This window comes from Acanthaster planci, linkage group LG05 (genome assembly GCF_054643075.1).
Source record: "Acanthaster planci isolate LZ-2023a linkage group LG05, COTS_SCS, whole genome shotgun sequence".
NCBI classification, from domain to species: Eukaryota; Metazoa; Echinodermata; class Asteroidea; order Valvatida; family Acanthasteridae; genus Acanthaster; species Acanthaster planci.
The window spans coordinates 19,778,753-19,785,342 of record NC_141781.1 but is presented as its reverse complement, the minus strand read 5'-3'; the positions used below and the strand labels follow the sequence as shown (position 1 = coordinate 19,785,342).

The 6,590-nt window shown below is 45.1% G+C and overlaps 1 long non-coding RNA gene across 1 annotated transcript; it reads left to right on the top strand.

Moving 5' to 3' along the window:
* The first annotated feature begins 265 nt into the window (after positions 1 to 265).
* On the top strand, positions 266 to 1,982 carry LOC147799203 (uncharacterized). Its single transcript, XR_015425137.1, has 3 exons — positions 266 to 389; positions 790 to 983; positions 1,564 to 1,982. It is a non-coding gene; the product is annotated as an uncharacterized LOC147799203 (long non-coding RNA).
* The last annotated feature ends 4,608 nt before the right edge of the window (positions 1,983 to 6,590 follow it).

The following is a 6,590-nucleotide window of genomic DNA, read 5'->3' as shown; positions in this document are numbered from 1 at the left end:
CTCCATTTTTGCAAGACACCAGAAGGGTACAAACTATAGGCAGTAATTTAAAGATCACAACGAAATTTGCGTGATCTCAAATTTCCACCTCATTGCAGAGTTCTGCAGTAAACGCACCTGCATGGTTTGTAAGAAACGAAGGGTCCCGGATCTGGGCAGAACTGTAAGGTCAGATTCCTAACATGCTTAAATTCAGATTGGACCTTAGCTTTGCTCTGTTTTGATCGAGTGAATTTTTTTTGTTCCACGACAGAGGAGGGTGTCTCCGTGGGGACGGGCGAGGACGGCACATCCTGGAGGGTCCCTGAGGGGCTGTTGTGATGGAAGCATACAGACAGTCCTCGTCTGGAAAGTGCGTTGACTGGGGTGTTAGGCCTAAGCACCAGGAGGTAATAACTTGAACAGCCTAGTGCTACATGGTGTAACCAAAACCGTATATGACTTAAAGTGAACGTCCTTTTGGCACTTGACCTTTGTACAACAACAACATGTCTTGTGTCCGCAGGAGCTAGGCCCATTTTTGCTTTAGGTCCACCCCCAGAAGGCTAGGTATTGGAGCTTTCATAAATCCTCCACGTCTTAGCGTCCTCTCGTGTATGTTAGCGTGCTTGTGTTTTATGGGAAGGCCAGCTTTTTCCAAAACTATGGCACCATATTGGATTGTCACCACAAGAGCATTTTTGCATAGTCAGAGGAAAAGTCCTTCCCCATCTATCATTCATCACAATTGCCTCACTGGCCACAAAGCTGATTTAATATCTCAATTATTTACCGATTTCTCGGAGCCAGGCTTTGTCCCACTCGAGGCGAATCACCAAGGACTCCTGCCGAATGTGATATTCCCATCCCTGCCTTGAGCGGCATTCAGTTCAACAGTGGTGAAATTGCGCAGATTGTCAACAATATGTCATGTCATATGTCTCCTGGTCCCGACGGCATCACACCAAAACGTGTGAAATCCTGCATCAACGAAGTTGCTCAAGGTATAAGTAAATTTTCGTAATCTGTCTCTGAGTCATGGCCAATTTAAAGCATGGAAAGTAGCAAAAAATAACTCCTGTCCACAAATCAGGCGAAACTAGCATCATATCAAATTATCGCTCCATTGCTTTGACCTCTTTTTCCCCAAAATTATGGAATCGGTTGTCTCGAACCAGATACGAATGCACCTGAATGATAATATGTTGCTATCTTGCTAGCAGCATGGCTGTGTATTAAAAAAAAATTCTCGACAAACCGGCCTCCTGTAAAATTGATGCCGTGTTTTTTGACATGGCCTAAGCTATCGATGTTATGCCCCATGGCCTGTTATTATCCAAGTTGGTATTTGAGTACAGTTATACCGGTTACATGTTGCACTGGCTAAAATTCGTTTATTTGCACAGGAAAGCAACAGGTGATGTATGAAGGGTCGTATTCCAATTGGACATTTGTGCTTTCCGGTGCGCCACAAGGAATACAAGGCCCCTGTTACTTAACATGTTCATCAACGACCTCTCTTACAGTACTTCCTCATCAATGTTTCTTTTCGCTAATGACAACTTACTGTTCCATCCAATACAGTCTCACTCAGATGTTACCCCCTTACCCCCGGATCCACCCTTAAAATCGACCACAAGCTCACACAAGAAGCCTTTGCGGCACCGTCATATAGACTGGGGCTTCATCAGCGACACGTGTATCACACCGTCACGGGACTTTACTATACACAGTCACGCAGGTAGGCGATCTTCCAGTAAATCCTAAACACGATTTGTGATCCAACGCTCAGTGCCGAGCCCTTGAATCAGGACAACCGAACATTTCCTGTGAGCGCCTTTTGTAGACTTCCATCTTGGGGCGGCCATCTTGCTTTCCTACTATTCAAAGCAATTTGACCAATCTGAAGCTTGAGGGAAAAATAGTCTGTTCCCTTTTATAAATTTGTAAAGCTCTATTACCATTTTCAATGGGTCTATAGGGGAAAAGGCAAAAGTGGCAGCGTCACGAGAAAGGTCTACAGCCCTGCGATTGCGCCTGTGCGCCCGCTTCACAGGACCAAACAGAGACCCGCGCTGCCCAGTCTCCTGAGCTGAATGAGGAATCTAGTAAGCGTTATGCTTGCTTAACAGGTTATCCGAGTACCACACACATAATTTACTTTATAAAACCAGGATTCGAGCAAGGCATCGATCTCAATCTTAAAGGCTGGGGCGGGTATCTAATCACGTTCAGTCCGCCTACGTTCGGTCAGACCATCAAGGAGCCTTTCCATTATACACGGTTTTGTGTGCGCTACGTACACGATGCGTTCCACTTTCACGGTCACAAAATCGACTCCATTGACTTAAAACTCGTGTGTGATGCATTTGGCCGTCAAAATCGCCCCAGGAGCGATTTTGACGGATACGCAACACTTGGTCCCTTAACACTGTCTGTATTTTTGTCCGTTATGTGCTCCCAAAATACGTTCGCTTGTGTTGCTCTTTGGCCCTGCCACCTCTTTGTTTCAGATGTTGCAAACGCATTGTTTCGAATCTACATTGGCATGATTAAGTGCACGGAGGATCTTTTTACACTCGAAAATAGCTTCGTGTGAACTTTATGGCTAGAATTTAGCAGTGCGTAAGATTCCTGTACTCAAGGGGTATAGCCCAGGACGTCAGTGATCGATAGTTGTTTTATTTCTGTTGAAGAGCGCCCTCGCACAACCAGTTTTTACTTGATGTCACTGGAGCTTGACTAATTATGAGTCGTTAGGGGCGCACTATGCACGGTGTCCGCTATCAAGCACTAACGTCTTGAAACCAAGACTAGGGGTAAATATGCCCGTTGTTTTTTTTTAGTCGGTCACCGCGCATGCGCGCAGACCACGAAATGTGCAAGAAGCTTTGAAAACTATCTGGTGCTCCATGCGTTCATATGTCTGGGGCGAGTACATCAACCCTGTTCATATGTGAATGCTGTCCCCCGGGGCGTGTTTTTGCAAGCCCTAACTAGAAACATGTTTGTGACCTCAAAGCAATAACCAGGAACATGTTGAAAGCGGCCCTCAAAAACAACGAACCTAAAACAGGTTTCGTCATCTGGCAGAGCCAAAGTATCAGGGAAGCCGATAACCTCGGTGATGAACGCTATTTTCACTCCACATTTGGCATAATTTCTTACCCATGCTGCTCTCTCTTTCCACTGTCTAGAAGAAAATACCTCTTCTTGATTCACTACATTTAGCCAAAAGAATTCGAACGTATAATTGGATTATATGAGAAGCGACGAGATTGTCTGTTTATTCCACATCAAAATATTTTGAACTGGCCATGATCCAACTCTAGCCTTCGGTCCTCGTTCGGTCGGAAAAATACGGCACACGGGCATAACCGAAGTCACGAAAACATCTTAACAACGACCAATGCTGAAAAACATTTCACAGCGCTGGTCGTCGAAACGCCCTCTGGCTTTGTGCAGCCTGGCGCCCTCTGGCGCTTCATAATACAATATGCGGTACCGGAAAGTTGTGTAACAGCTGCCGTTGGAAATAACGTATAACTTCTGTGGTAGCAACTGGCTACAGAAGTTGTCAGTTGGCCCAGAAACGGTATTGCTGCAGGGAAAGACGACGAAAAAAGTCATCAGTCTTCTGTATGTATCTGATCCTGGATTTAGATGGTCACGATGCCCTGCTACCATAATACAAAATGAAAAGACGCAGAGACGCGTGCCTCGTTGGCGCAGTCGGTAGCGCGTCAATCTCATAATCTGAAGGTCGTGAGCTTGAACCTCACGCAGGACATTTTCCTTGTTTTCAATTTGCGTCGAATACTTTTTTATGTCCTTTTAATTTAATGAATACTTCAAATTACTTAACCCATTTCCGAGGATGAAATGCTTTCTTTCATTATAACCCTTGCTACTTTTCGAGAGCTCGCCGGACAGATACTGAGCCGGTGTTGTCGTGTCGTTGTGGATGTGTGATTGGCAGGACATTTATGGAAATTGGCATGTCCCCCGAGTGCCAGCAAACTCCTGCAAAACCTCGATACTGCCACCCTTGTCCTTCTTCCATGGAAATGTTTCGTGATGTAGCATCCATATGGTACAAAACAAGTGCTTGAAAAATGCGTTTAAACTCTGATGAGCGCCGTTGTTTTGTTTTTTTCCTACTCAGGGATCCAGGAGTTTTTGCTGGGGGTCAATTTTTCTCAAGGCGGCAACCCCGGGGGGGGGATATTTGTCGCCGTTGTTGGATGGAAATCTCTTGTTGTCCTTCACCGATCACGCCAACAATATCCTACACGGTATATGCTTTTAGAGAGGCTTGCAACCTTAAGACCTAGGCCGTTAAAAATATAAACAAGGCAGTAGACCGCAGAAGGCTGACTCCCCCCGGATTCAAGCGAGCTACCTCACTAATACGTTGAAAGTTGCCTGGGCGTGAAGAATCTTGTGTCTTCTTCATTTTCTGATACAGCTCCCTGTCGACCGTGTGACACGAATGCAGCTACTACACATGTTCTGAAATGGACGAGTCACGTGTGACTTTGCCCTGATTACAAAGTTCCGAGAGAGTTGTGATGTATCGGCCCCCTTGTAACACTTGAATACATTTTATACAGGCCACTGCTGACGGTGATACATTTCTAGGGAGCTAAAAATAGGTCGGCCCAGTTTCATTTGGGAGACGGTGCTTGCACATAAGGTTGGGCATTTTTGTTACATTTGTAATTTGTAACAAAAAAAGTTATTCTAAAAATACGATGACCAGTATGCGTTTCTTTTCTCGGTGGTTTTTAACTAATCACGATGCACGAAATCTGTCGGCCCTTCCCAAACGCGCAATGGGTCGACCGATTTCGCACATTGTGATTACCCAACGAGTTTGCGATCTCCCGGAGGCGCACTATTGTGAATCGTCCATAATATCAAATTCTTATAAAAACACGAAAGACCAGTGAACGTAAGAAAGCAGGATGCTGGGTTGCTCTGTCAGGCAAGGGAGACAGGACAGCCAGTCGTACGGCCTCTACCAGGTTGTGTGTCGCGGTTTGAGCCCGAATGATCCAATGGGCATACGAGTAGGTGGCCGACTTGATTTGTGGCAGGGGGTTGACAGGCAACGAGGAATGAGTCGTTTCGGTATTTCAAACATCAGTCGGGAACGATGAAAGCGCGGGAGTCCTCGCAAGGCTGTGCTGATTAGATCTCGTACGTGCGTTCGAATGACCTCGGACGGGCTTCATTTGGGGCATGCGCTGTTCGAACACTGACCTGGCTCATTGCATTAACATGGTATAAGGCGTCACAACCGCGCCAGACAGTTAATGCTGTAGCGCAGCAGAGCTCAACCATGCATCGGTGCCTCGAGCAAGTGAAGTGTCCAGGGTGCATGTGAAAAATGAACGCCCAAAGAAAAGAAGAAGACCCATGTTAGGTTGACTGTACATCAACTCCAGCATAATCTCCAGCGTTATCTGAAATCTGCCGTCTAAAACGTAGGCTAAGGGCCGGAGAACTCGCCGTGGACAGATTCACTCGGTACACCAAGGAGAATATATCACTCATTGGTCTAACACCAAAGGTTCTCAAGGGGATTTGGACTTTGAGTATTAGATTAGATTGCTAATTCTTCTTCGGCTGATCCAGCCCAGCCCCGAGTGGGAAATTTAAATCCCTGACAGTCACAATAAATACAAAACAGGGGCGGAGGCGAACGGTTTTCCGGGGGATGGTCAGGCCTAGAAGATTTGTTTTTACAAATTAATAGCTACTTAAGCGCTCAGAAATAATGACTCCTGATGGATGTCGTCTTTATATATTTTATATATATTTCTTATATATATATATTTTATTTATATATTTTATATTTAATAATATTTCTTTTTTATTTTTTCATTTTTGGTATCCAAGCAGGGGCGTCGACCTCTGGATCTGCGCAGTGCACCTGCACAAGAATAAATAAAGAAAAAAAAAATTAGGACTGTAGCACACTTATAACAATACTATGATCGCTGCGCTTTGTCCATAGGGGGTGGCATCACGGTTTTGCGTACGGATATGGAAATTTCTTATCACCGGTGTATTGTTAAGGCGCTTCAAGAGTTACATTGAACGGACCCTTTAATTAAAATTCCTTTTCAGCAAAATGAGCCAGAAACATAATATAAAGGGTTGACTGAATTTTTTAATTAGTCTGTGTTAGTCATCCGTTATCACTTGGCGGTTGTTTTGACAACGGGATTAATTCAGGCAGCTATACAAAGTGTGAAGGGGCCGATCATGTTTTGATTGTCCGTGAGAAGTCAACCAAGCATTTATTGAACGGATGTTGTAGGCCTATGTCATTACTTACAGGAATTTTGTGATGCGGCGACACTTGAGTAGAAGCCGTTCGATCAGCATACACGTACAGGCCTGCTGTGCGCCACCAAGTGACAAAAGGCCCCGTTCTATAGTTTTTAGCCTATAGTTTTCATATCGATGTGAAGCGATACCGACGCTTATCAGTCCCTGACGATATCAGCAAAGTCCTGTAATCATATGGAAACACTTCATCGACGCAGACTGTTGGGAGAATTGGATCGAGCTCAGCCTCACCGACTGTCTGCGTGGAGTTG